Below are 13,981 nucleotides of genomic sequence, written 5' to 3' on the forward strand. Positions count from 1 at the left end.
CACTTGAAACGAGTCAGCGTTCACAGGACCCCTGCTTACAGGAGTTGGAATTATGCCCAAAGAAAAATAGTTACAAGTGCATGTTTTAGAACACAGAGTAACTTTGTACTGGGCAATGGCAGAACACACACACACACACAATGAACTATGCATGTGATACTTTGTAATAATAATAATAATAATAATGAAGCGAGGAGTCGGGAGTTTAAGCACAAAACAATTTAAAACAAACGCACAACCAAAAAAAGGCCTATATTCTTCAATGCTGTTATTGTATCAACCACAAAAAAAAAACAATTAGAGCGGTGTAAAGGGGTGTTTAAGTCGCTTTTCAAAGAAATAGCACAACAAGGATTATTAGTGGGCTTTGTAGATAGCAAATAGACAATATCTGCTTTCAAAATGAGATAGGGATAGACTCGCTGTTCTGTGTGTGGCCAGTTGGCAATTATGGGGTTAAAATGAAAAGAACCTGCAGCTGACACGCCCCCTGAAAGACAGCAGCAGGACAGAGAGCTTGTATTTATTTATTTATTTATTTATTTATTTGATCTACAACGCTTAGTTTTAACAGCGCACAAGTGAAGGAGAGAGAGTCTGGCTCGAACAAACAGCGTCCTGTCCGAAACAAACTCAATATTCCGTCCCTATTGGGTGGCCGGTGTTTAATCCCCATTTTCACTTCATTTAAAACACAGCAACACGACACGGTTGTTTTTCTGTTGCCAAACCCTGCCTCTTTGCGCAGTGTTTGTGAACTCATTTCATAACTGCTAGTCTGACTTCCTGCAGTTTTAAGTTCCGTTTCTATTGCCTGACGGACAGCAGCGATGGCGACAGCGGCATCTCCAAAGGAGAAGTTCTCCTGCTCCGTGTGTCTGGACCTCTTCACCGAGCCCGCAACCATTCCGTGCGGACACAGCTTCTGCCTGGACTGTATCGGGAGCTACTGGGACCAGATTGACCAAACCGGCGTGTACAGCTGCCCCCAGTGCCGGGAGACTTTCACACCCAGGCCCGTTCTGCGCAAAAGCAACGAACGAGCTGGTGGAGGAATTGAAGAAAACGAGAAGACTCGACTCGAAAAGGTATCTACTGTACCTGTGCTATAGCCCTCTGATAGTACTAAAGAAAATATATTCTCGAAATAGGCGCGTTGTTTGTAACTTTGACGCGCAGTGAGAGCCTCTCCAAACTACTTCAGTTCTGATACTGTGTTTGGAACAAAGCGGAACCCGCATCACGTGTGTTGCGTTGTAAGCTTTGCTTGAAATATATCTGTGTGTTTAAAATGTAATGTGTATTTTTCATTGGGTGATTTTGAATGTATTGTGGCGAATCTCTGTTCCCAGAAGCAGGAGCTTCTCACAGGCGGAGGTCGGACGCGAGCCCGGGACCCTCCCGCTTTGAAGCATAGCGCCGATCCCGCTGTACAAAACAGGAGCAGATATCAGGCTTATGTCGTCATGTTTAGATTGCTTCACCTACCATCTCTGACCCCTACCCCCGTGCACGCTACATTATTTCAAAACTTGGTGTGCATTTAAGTATTACAAAAATGAATGTAACTTTTATTAGCATATCATGTGAAATGCATGCTTAACATTTCAAAGGGATTCATTCATACGATTTCTACAGGACCTTGTACTCTATATACTGCATTGTCAATATGAAGCCACGTTGGTATTTTAAAATGCTTGAACGCGTTGTTTTCCATGTTATTTTATTAAGGGAATCCCCCGCTCCCGCTCCTGTCTCTGCTGAGCTCGGAGACATGCCTTGTGATTTCTGCCCCAGCGAGATAAAGCGCGGAGCGGTCAGGTCGTGTTTGACGTGCCGGGGCTCGTACTGCGAAGCGCACCTGCAGCCACACTACGAGACCGCGGGGTTGAAGAGGCACGCGCTGGTGCAGCCTCTCAGAGATTTCGAGCAGAAGCTTTGCAAACAGCACCAGAGATGGCTGGAGATTTACTGTAGAACCGATCAGAGCTGTATCTGCGCGCTGTGCATAGACAGCGACCACTCGGACCATTCAATTGTCTCATCAGCGAAAGGGAGGGTGGAGAAAAAGGTACACTGTTTAAACTAGAGTGTCAAGACTTCCTATACTGTGTACAGAGTGTTGAATCTCTTGTACACATTTCATAGTGGTCTACTTTTCATGGTATAATGTTTAAAATGCAATTGCTGTAGTTTTATATACTGCTGTAAACATATATGTGAATGTTAGACACAAACTGGTCCAGCCAATGTTACTGACAATAATATTATTATTATTATTATTATTATTATTATTACTACACCATTTTTAAAGGATGTTTCTATTAAAATTAGCAATGCTTTGCCAAATCAATCATATCATGTACATTACCATAATAATAATAATAGCACAGTATTTTTACTGTTTCTGTTTTACAGTATTGCTTCAGTAATATTGCATCGCTGTGTATCTGTTTCTGCCCATCTTGTTCTGTGCAGAAGGAGCTGGGGGAGAGACAGGTGGAAATAGAAAATCTCATTGAGGAGAGACTGAAAGGGCTGGAGAGACTGAATCAGGCTGTGGAGTCTCTCAAGGTGAGTGTGAGAACAGTTTAAAGCTGGGTCCACACCTGAGCGATCAGTTGCTTGAAGTAGAGCCGTGCTCTTCTTTCCAAGCAACCTCCTGAGCGACTTCTGTAGACACAGGCGATCACGTGGCAATTCACCAGCTCTGATTGGTTCTTATAATGCTGTCTGCACCGCTTGCATATTAAGAAGCTCTAATTATAAAAGTGTCAGCGGTAAAAAAACTAAACGGTTTTCTCCAGCTTTTACGCGGCTTTGATTTTTACTTTAAGGAATATGGCATTTAAAATATTTGAAAAAATAATAACAGCCAACTCTTCCTCATTAATTACTGCACACATTACGACCTGTGTCACCTCGGTTGTCAAAAAATAAATATGATTCTAAGCTTGTAGACACGGGAGGAAAAACAAAAAACGTGTCAACTCGGTTGTCAAAACCAAAGAAACTACTTCACCTTGGAATGGAATAAAAATGTAAAAGAAAATAAACCGTCACCTCAGTTATCATAAAAAAAAATGAAACTTGAAGACGCGGGAACCTTGTTGCACAAGTAATTGCTCAGATGTGGACAAAGCAATTGCTTGCAACTGAGTTGCACAATTTCTGGAGCAATTGGGTTGAGCAACTGATCGCTCAGGTGTGGACCTGGCTTTACAAAGACATGGTATTGTCAGGGGATGTGTGTCACTGATCCCCTCCCTCCTCTAACTAGCTCTCAGCACACAAGGAAAGGGCTGAAAGCGAGCAGGTCCTGTCTGAGCTGATCCGCTCCATTGAGAGAATCAGGACAGAGGTGGGAGAGCTGATTGGAGCTAAAGAGAAGGCTGCAGTGAGTCGGGCCAACGAGCAAAGGGAACAACTAGAGCAGGAGATCCAGGAGCTTAGAAAGAAGAAGGCTGAGATGGAGCAGCTTTCTGAGACAGAGGATCACATCCACTTTCTGCAGGTCAGACCACGTTTCAATGCACATGCACTGAATGGGGGTTCAGTATCAGGACTTTTAAACACACTGCTGTTTGTTTTTACGATGGGGTTTATTTAGCTCAAAGCACGGTCAATGCTTGTGTTTAGTTTGGTCGCTGGTCTTTCTGTAAGATTCTGGGGTCCCCCTGATTATTTCCTGTACACACTGAAAGACCTCCCCAGCTGCTCAGTCCAGTGTTGCAGCCCCTGTGATGCTTGGCTGACAAATCCTTTTCCCCACACTCCCCCTGTAGAGTTTCCAGTCTGTCTGCGCCCCTCCTACTGCTCAGCAGCTCTTTGATAACATAGATGACTCTTTCTGGACTCTGAGGGAAGCTGTGTCTCGACTCAAAGACCACCTTGAGGTATTCTGGAAGGTGGAGTTGATGAAAGCAACTATAGCAGGTTGGTGCAAATAATATTTGAGCCGCATAGTCCTCCTCCTCCTCTTCCTCTTCTTCCATTAGATAGAGTTGAGAACCTGCTTTCAGATCATAATAACTAAACTTATGAAGAATACCGTGAGAGATGTTTTGTGTTTTCAGAAGGGCCACAATATGAAAATAACAAGTTCCAATGTTTTAGTCATCATACTGTGTGTAGTACAGTAACACCCTTCTCCATTCCTCTGTCAAACACCTAATCAGAACACTAGGCTTTTCATGAGGGGTCAGTTTTTCATCTGCAGCCCATCCAATTTTGTGAAGACTTGTCAAGGGATTTCTTCAGCACTGAGTATATTTTCCATTTTTCCAAGCGTTCTTTTCCATGATCCTGACGTCTCTGATTTTGTGTTTATATCTGTGGAGCAGGATGCTTGTATCTGACATGTGCAGTGTATAATATTAGATATGTTTTAACCCCACTCTCTTCTCCACAGTTGATGTGACTCTGGACCCTGATACAGCACACTCCTATCTCATCCTGTCTGAGGATGGAAAACAAGTCAGATGTGGAGATAAACCACAGCCTCTCCCTGACAATCCAAAGAGATTTGATAAGAAGAGTTATGTCTTGGGCAGGGAGGGATTCACCTCAGGGAGACACTACTGGGAGGTGGAGGTGGGGGAGAAGATACGCTGGGTACTAGGAGTCACCAGAGAGTCTTCTCAGAGGAAGGGGGGCATCACTGAGAAACCCCAGCAGGGATTCTGGGTTATTTGGTGGAATGAAGAAAATAATCTGTTCAGTGCTGTCAGGGCCCCCCGGACCCCCCTCCCCCTGAGCCCGAAGCCCCGGAAGCTGGGGGTGTATCTGGATTATGAGGGAGGGCATCTCTCCTTTTACAATGTGGAGACCAGATCTCACATATACACTTTCACTGACACCTTCACTGAGAAACTCTATCCATTGTTTTCTCCTGGTCTTTATTCTTCTGGTAAGAACGCAGCTCCACTGATCATCTGCCCGCATACCTACACAGATTAATACAGATTACTAGCACGAGGAACATGGTCACAGGCTCCCCTTTTCTTGTGTTGAAGAGATTTTGGTCCCTTGTTGTTATCCTTTTTTTGAGAAATGCAAATATTTTAAAGAAAAAAATACGGTAGCTAAATCTAATCAGTGGGAAGGAAATATTTTAAAGCCTTATTTAACAAAAAAAGCCTGTGTTTAAAAAAAATAATTTACTTCTTACTCATTTTGTCGACCAGGTGTTGCTCCGTATAAATGAAATAAATGTAATTTACTGTACAGTATGACAGGGGACCCATTTTTGTGTGACACCAGCCTTGTGTAGCCAGAGCTATTGTCCCTCACCTTCCTGGAGTGCTAAATTTATCAAACAAACAAAAAAGAACTTTTAAAGCAGTTTATTCTAGTTTCTTTTAACATCATTTATTCAAGAATAGGGATGTTCAGAGGTGACTGTAATCTCCTTCTCTTATTAATACACGCTGTTTGTGCTTCAATCATTCTGAGTGCTTCTGGGTTCTGCAGCTCCTCCAATATCAAGTTCTTATCATTTTAAATCTGCCTTTACCTGGCTGTGAGCTGCTGTGATCTCGTCTGGAGAATCCTAACAGCTGGGCGCAGGACTGCCGTCCTCACTCCATTCAAGTCTATATAAATGTAGTGTGGGCGGGGCTGGCAGAGTTGAAAGGTCACACTGTCACATGATGTGAATGGAACGCACAATGGCAGTTAGGATTCTCCAGACCAGCTCCCAGCAGATCACAGCCAGGTAAAGACAGATTGTATAAATAAATAGATAGATATATAGCGATGGCACTGCATGGTCACTCTCCAGTGTTGTACACTTCCCATGAAGGATGTTGTGGGATGGAAAGACTTTGTGGATTTTTACATTGGAGACTCTGAGTCCTACAGGACTGAATGCAGAACACGATGTCAGCTGTTTTCTCCCTGATAGATACATGCTTGAATACTTCTACTGGAAAATGCAGCAATGTGTTCAATCTGTGAAGTGATGCTATATCTATACACACAGTGTTTTATATAGCACTGGATTGACTTGGGTTGGGGCAGCTATTGATATCTTGTAATATTGATAGATTATTGATATTGTGAATATAGAATCAAATCTAATTTTAAATAAGATAATATTGTGTGATTATAAATGAAAAAGAAGTCTAAAGGATGGATGTTTTGAAATATTTGTATTGTGTTTTAATAGCATTGCTTGCGCTTTGTGATGCTGAATATTTGAATTGCGGGTTTTCAATGATTGTTTCGTTAATGAGCTCACTGAGGTCACGTGGTAAGGTGTGTAATGGTGAGGGGGCGTGTCTATTCACTACAGACTGGCGAAGACCGTCTGGACAAAACGTGGCTTTGTTTTTAACTGTGTTCTTTTTAAATAGTACTTAATAAAAAATGGGAATTTGATCTACGATCTGTTAGTATGGTGTTTGACCTCTGTTTGCATCAATTGTGTTCAATGTTGGGATGTAAAGACTTGAAAAACTCCACAGGGAAGCACTTACCGTTTGCTGGCAATGTGACAAACCTATTGTAAATAAAAAACAACGTAATTCAATATAAATATGAGATTATAATATGCACATGTCTAACTTCCATGATATAAAGTATCAGACACACAGAGACACGAATGTCTGTAAGAATTTATCTGAGCTGAACTCCATGTCGGTGTCACACAGCGGCGCAGCGAGACCCTGTAAAAGTCTGCATTGGAACCCAGCATAGATACACACAGGATGATACTGTGTAATAACTGCTAATAAATACACAATAATAATAATAATAATAATAATAATAATAATAATAATGAAGCAAGGAGTCGGTAAAAAGTTTCATCACAAAACAATTTAAAACAAACGCACAACCAAAAATCAGTCCTATATTCTTCAATGATGTTATTGTATCAACCACAAAAAAAACAAAAAAAAAAACACTTACCGCGGTGTAAAGGGGTGTTTAAGTCGTTTTTCAAAGAAATAGCACAACAAGGATTATTAGTGGGCTTTGTAGATAGCAAATAGACAATATCTGCTTTCAAAATGAGATAGGGATAGACTCGCTGTTCTGTGTGTGGCCAGCTGGCAATCATGGGGTTAAAATGAAAAGAACCTGCAGCTGACACGCCCCCTGAAAGACAGCAGCAGCACAGAGTGCTTTTATTTATTTATTTATTTATTTATTTATTTATTTGATATTCAACGCTTAGTTTTAACAGCTCACAAGTGAAGGAGAGAGGACAAACAGCGTCCTGTCCGAAACAAACTCAATATTCCGTCCCTCTTGTGTGGCCGGTGTTTAACCCCCAATTTTCACTTCATTTAAAACACACACAACACGACACGATTGTTGTTCTGTTGCCAAGGGAGACTTTCACTCCCAGGCCCGTTCTGCGCCAAAGCAACGTCCTTAACGAGCTGGTGGAGGAATTGAAGAAAACGAGAAGACTCGACTTGAAAAGGTATGTACTGTACCTGTGCTATAGCCCTCTGATAGTACTAAAGAAAATATATTCTCGAAGTAGGCGCGCTGTTGTAACTCTGACGCGCAGGTGTTCTTACTTGACAGTATCAGTTTTAAGCACGCGCAGTGTCGTATCCTGCTCCGCAGAATGTTTGGGGGAGAGGAGAGGAGAGGAGAGGAGAGGAGAGGAGAGGAGAGGAGAGGAGAGGAGAGGAGAGGAGAGGAGCTAGCAGCTGAGCTGATAATCTTATTTATGTTATTTTGTGAAAACTAAACGTTACTACTGTATTACAAAAAATGACTCAAAGTGTTCTGAAGTATACGGAACGTGCGGGTGATTTGATAGGTTGTCATGGCAGCGCCGCTCATCACGGGAGTGGTTATCCGGGACAAACGCTTCCTTCACTGGGTTGGAGAAACGCTGGAGTTCCGCTGGCTTCTCAATAAGGATCCCGAGGTATCCAACCTGAATATCTAAATCAATACAGTGACAACAAAGGAATGTGACATCTAAACCTAATGACTACATTAATGAAGCAGTAATACACGACAGGGTGTGTGTGTAATCATGAGGTAATATCACCACGCCTTGGGTGCGTTGTGAAGCACTAGATGAAGTGGAGTCCTTCAGCCGCCCAGGAAGTGTTGATATATCTCATGATAACACACAGACCCCGGAGTGTATTATTGCTATTATTAAATGGGTCTGTGAGTGTGTTGTTATTGGTAAATGAAGAAAACTTTAATCATTATTTTAATAATTTATTTGTGTCACCTTCCACTGAGAGAAGTAGTTCCACAGTAATTAAGATGGTTAGATTAACAATTAAACATTTGATTTCAAACTGCTTTGTATAATATTTTCTTTTTCGGGACTATGGTAATAGTTTCTTGTTTAGGCTTGTAGATATTGAACTGGATCATTGTTTCACATGTATGTCTGGTTTTGTCCAGTAGATGGCGCTGCTGCTGTTGTGATGTTTAGACACATGTTCGGAACATTTTACATACCTTAGTGAAAAGAATATTTATCAGATATGATTGTGTCTCTCTCTCTCTCACATTCCCACTCCTGCTCTCGCTCTCTTCTTCAAAATGTCCGCCCAGCAAGCTAAAACTCTCACCTTCCCGCTGCAACCAGCCAGCCAATCGGAGCGCCCCTCTTGTCCCCCACCCCCCCTACTCATTAAATGTCAATGTTGTAGACAGTGCGTGTGAGAATCAAATTATTAGGCTACAACTGATTATAATTATTTATTTATTAGCTGGGATTATTAACCCCCCTCCGGTGAGTTTTAGCGCAGCCTTTCAATAAATAAAAAACGAATAGTGCTTCAATAATGGTTCTCAGTGTGTGTGTGTTCACTGTGTGTGTGTGTTTGTGTCTCAGTCACTTCAAGTCATACAAAGAGCATTTCAAGTGGAGCAATAAAGTGGAGTGAAGCGATCAAAAAAAGGCGCCAAGTTAGAAGCAAGAATTGCATGAATCTTGGGCCCCAGCACCTTTCCAAGTGTGCCTATTTGCTTGATGCTTGACAAGGTTGGCCTAATTGCTTCTCCTAACTTGGGCTTTTGGGTTTGATATCACCCCTTTAAACGGCTGTTCCGTCTTTCTAACTTGTTTTTTTACATTGACAATAATTATAGATACGAAGTGGACCTCACAGTGCTGTTCACTGCAGATGAGTGAGTTTAAATACAGGGTTTACTGTAGATTGATCTCTAGATAGATCTGTATTATAGATACAAAGTGGAGCTCACAGTGCTGTTCACTGCAGATGAGTGTGTGTAAATACAGGGTTTATTGTAGATTGATCTCTAGATAGATCTGTATTATAGATACAAAGTGGAGCTCACAGTGCTGTTCACTGCAGATGAGTGTGTTTAAATACAGGGTTTACTGTAGATTGATCTCTAGATAGATCTGTATTATAGATACAAAGTGGAGCTCACAGTGCTGTTCACTGCAGATGAGTGTGTGTATACAGGGTTTACTGTAGATACAGATCTCTAGATAGATCTGTATTATAGATACAAAGTGGAGCTCACAGTGCTGTTCACTGCAGATGAGTGTGTGTATACAGGGTTTACTGTAGATTGATCTCTAGATAGATCTGTATTATAGATACAAAGTGGAGCTCACAGTGCTGTTCACTGCAGATGAGTGTGTGTATACAGGGTTTATTGTAGATTGATCTCTAGATAGATCTGTATTATAGATACAAAGTGGAGCTCACAGTGCTGTTCACTGCAGATGAGTGTGTGTAAATACAGGGTTTATTGTAGATTGATCTCTAGATAGATCTGTATTATAGATACAAAGTGGAGCTCACAGTGCTGTTCACTGCAGATGAGTGAGTGTATACAGGGTTTACTGTAGATTGATCTCTAGATAGATCTGTATTATAGATACAAAGTGGAGCTCACAGTGCTGTTCATTGCAGATGAGTGTGTGTATACAGGGTTTACTGTAGATTGATCTCTAGATAGATCTGTATTATAGATACAAAGTGGAGCTCACAGTGCTGTTCATTGCAGAGGTCATCTCAAAAACAGAACACACTTCTCTTTTTTTGCTGGGAAGCAGTCAGCTCTGCTCTGCGTTCATTTCTGAGAAGGAAATACGTGTCTGTGGTTAGTGAGAGGAAGTGAAGGCAGGCAGGGTTTAAATTGAGCCTGAATACTGGAATGCAGCCCTGCACCCCCTGTTAAACTGACAAGAGGGGATTCTGAAAAGGGGAGATTGAGCTGAGCAGCTTGATACCAAACACGCCCTCAATCATCTTTAGATGATGGGTCTGCTCTGCTCCTTAGAAAAGTTAACTGTAAAAGAAAACCATGGTAAGAACATGGCAAAATAAAGACAATTCTAGATAAGTTTCATTGTGTGATGATAAACTGATATATACACAGATTCATATAGAAAGGTAAAGCAGTAGACAAATATGTTTGATTTATTTTCTTTTGTTTAGTTTATTATTATTATTATTATTATTATTATTATTGTTGTGACTGACTTTTTGGGGTCGCAGCATCCCCTAGCAGGCACACACAGAATGATTTATTTTCATTCATTCATTCATTAATTCATTCATTCATTTATTTATTCAGCTGGAATTAACAAAGATCTGTTGCAAAGCTGTGGTATGTGTGTATATATATATATATATATATATATATATATATATATATATATATATATAATCACAGTGCCTTGCAAAAGTATTCAGACCCCTGACCAATTCTCTCATATTACTGAATTACAAATGGTACATTGAAATTTCGTTCTGTTTGATATTTTATTTTAAAACACTGAAACTCAATCAATTATTGTAAGGTGACATTGGTTTTATGCTGGGAAATATTTTTAAGAAAAATAAAAAACTGAAATATCTTGCTTGCATAAGTATTCAACCCCCACACATTAATATTTGGTAGAGCCACCTTTGCTGCAATAACAGCTTTAAGTCTTTTGTGGTAAGTATGTACCAGCTTTGCACACATTGTTGGAGTGATTTTGGCCCATTCTTCTTGGCAGATTTGCTCCAGGTTGTTCAGGTTGGTTAGACGATGCTTGTGGACCGCAATTTTCAAATAGTGCCACAGATTCTCAATGGGATTGAGATCAGGACTTTGACTGGGCCACTGTAGGACAATCACCTTTTTGTTCTTGAGCCACACATAGCGCTTTGAGTTTTGGCCAAAAAGCTCTATCTTGGTCTCATCTGACCACAAAACCTTTTCCCACATCGCATCTGGGTCACTCTCATGCTTTCTGGCAAACTCCAGACGTGCTTTCAGATGGTACTTTTTGAGTAATGGCTTCTTTCTTGCCACCCTCCCATACAGGCCAGTGTTATGCAGAGCTCTTGATATGGTTGACTGGTGCACCATTACTCCACTCCCAGCCACTGAACTCTGTAGCTCCTTCAAAGTGATTGTTGGCCTCTCTGTGGCTTCTCTCACAAGTCTCCTTGTTTGAGCGCTAAGTTTTTGGACGGCCTTTTCTTGGCAGTGCCTGGGTGGTGTGATGCAGCTTCCACTTCCTGATTATTGATCCAACTGTGCTCACTGGGATATCCAAACACTTGGATATTATTTTGTACACTTTCCCTAATCTATGCATTTGTATTATTTTATCTCTAATTTCTGTAGACATTCCTATAAACTTGTACTGAACAATAACATTTGTACACAGGTAGATTTATACAGAACAATAGTGTCATTCCTATAGTTTTGTACTATGTGTGTGTGTGTGTGTGTGTGTTTGTGTGTGTGTGTGCATGTGCCTGTGTGCGTGTCAGCACTCTCTGTGTAGAGGAGTGTTTTAATTCCCTCAGTTGAACAGTGGTTTCACCAGACTAGTTTTTGAATAGTGTTCTTGTTTTCCAGCAGCCAGCTGGTTAACAGAAGTTTTAACTTCTTAAATATAATGAAGAAGTTGTTAGATTCGAAGTATAAAAATAAATTTTCCCTGTAATGAGATCATGTAGCTCTGCTCTATCAGGTGACAGAATCAGAGGTTTAGATGTCTCTGCTCATTTAATAAAGAGGTATCATAGGAGGAGCCTGTATGTTTAAAGGTGTGAAGTTTCTACATTGAGCTCAGCTTTCTGAAAGTGTCTCCAGACAGAATGCAGGTTTGTGAAGTCGCTGCACTGATATGTAAGTATTATTGCTGGTGCTTTATTAAACATGCTGCTGATTATCCATCTGGTTTGGGGACAGTTAGAGTGAAAGATTCCAGGTTTGTAGGGAAAAAAACTGTTAGGTAGTGTCTTGTGGTAATTTTATATACAAATAAGCATAAAAGCAGTTAAATTAAACCGATTATTGTAAAACAAGGAGGCACATGGGCACACTATGAAGGTGAGCCTGTGCTTCATGGTAATGTCATGCTAAGTGTGTAGGAGTGTAGTAAAAGCTAGTCAAATAAAAGGGTGGTTGGTACCTGCATGGTAAAGCTATGACCAGACATGGTGAAGGACAAGGTGACTTGGTAAAGAATAATAAATGCATGTAGAAGCTTTGTAAGAATGATTGATTATTCAATTGCTATCTACGGTGGATTATAGGAACCTGAAAACATGCATGTCATTGGTGGAGAACGCAAGCAGACTTCGAAGTGATTGTTTGCTGTGAGACTGTGAGGGAGGCACGAGAGAAGGCCTCTAGCTGTGAAGCTGTGAGGGAGGCACGAGAGAAGGCCACTAGCTGTGAAGCTGTGAGGGTGGCACGAGAGAAGGCCTCTAGCTGTGAAGCTGTGAGGGAGGCACGAGAGAAGGCCTCTAGCTGTGAAGCTGTGAGGGAGGCACGAGAGAAGGCCTCTAGCTGTGAAGCAGTGAAAGAACCCAGAGTGAGTCTGAAGAGAATGAGTATGAGAAGAAAGAAGAGTGCATGTGAGGGAGAGTGAGATGAAGACCTTGAAGTGAGGGGGCAGTAACGTTTTTATTATTTTGGAGTGAACCCTGGCCCTAGACAGGGATTCGCTGTCCTGTCAGTTTGTTTGGAATCCCATCTGGTCTCCCCGAGTCTTACTTCACTGACGATGCGAAGATCGTTACAATACTTTAAACCCACCCCAACTACTGAGTGGCAGCACGTTCCTACATTTTCATTGGAGACTCCGCTTGCAAGATTTAAAACTAGATTACAAGGAGGCTTGTTCGCGGGATTTAAAGCTCTATTACAGGTAAGATACGGAGGATTTAAAACAAGTGCAAATTATTATTTACTTTTTAGCAGATGCCCTTATCCAGGGCTACTTACAATTGTTACAAGATATCACATTATTTTTACATACAATTACATTATTATTTTTTTTTTTACATACAATTCCCCATTTATACAGTTGGGTTTTTATTGGAGCAATCTAGGTAAAGTACCTTGCTCAAGGGTACAGCAGCAGTGTCACCCACCAGGGATTGGACCCACAACCCTCCGGTCAAGAGTCCAGAGCCCTAACCACTACTCCACACTGCTGCCCTAAATTGTGGCGAAATGTAAAAAAAAGAAGGAAAAAAAAGCTTAGACCACATTTCATTGTGGAAGACAGCAAAGGAAAAAAGGTACAACTAAAGTGCGCAAGTACTGTTGAGTTACTACTATACATATTTTGATAAATAAAGTAACCAAAAACAGATGAAAGTAAAGACCGAAAAACAGAAGCCCTAATTATAATGTATGTACAGTGTGTATGTGTGACTCCTTGATTGATTACTTGATTACTTCATAAAAGCATAAGAATTTACAAACAGGGTTCCAGTGTATCAACACATGGAGAGGTAACCCATTCCATACCTCACCACTCTCTAGAGGGATTCTGCTTACAGCAGCCAGGTGGTTAACAGAAGTTTTAACTTCTTAAATATAATGAAGTTGTTTGATGTAAAAATAAATATTGCCTGAAATGAGATCACATGGCTAATGTTCTGTCAGATGACAAAAAAAGGCATTAGAAATAGATTTGTGGTCATTTAATAAATAGGCGTAGTGGGAGGGACCTGTATGTTTACAACTTCAAAACAGGGAAGTTTATACCCTGAGC

The 13,981-nt window shown here is 41.0% G+C and overlaps 1 pseudogene; it reads left to right on the forward strand.

Annotated features, from left to right (window-relative positions):
• Window positions 1–751: 751 nt before the first annotated feature.
• LOC131722767 (E3 ubiquitin-protein ligase TRIM39-like) lies at window positions 752–6,385 on the forward strand (annotated as a pseudogene).
• The last annotated feature ends 7,596 nt before the right edge of the window (window positions 6,386–13,981 follow it).

This window comes from Acipenser ruthenus, chromosome 51 (genome assembly GCF_902713425.1).
Source record: "Acipenser ruthenus chromosome 51, fAciRut3.2 maternal haplotype, whole genome shotgun sequence".
In the NCBI taxonomy this organism is placed as follows: Eukaryota; Metazoa; Chordata; class Actinopteri; order Acipenseriformes; family Acipenseridae; genus Acipenser; species Acipenser ruthenus.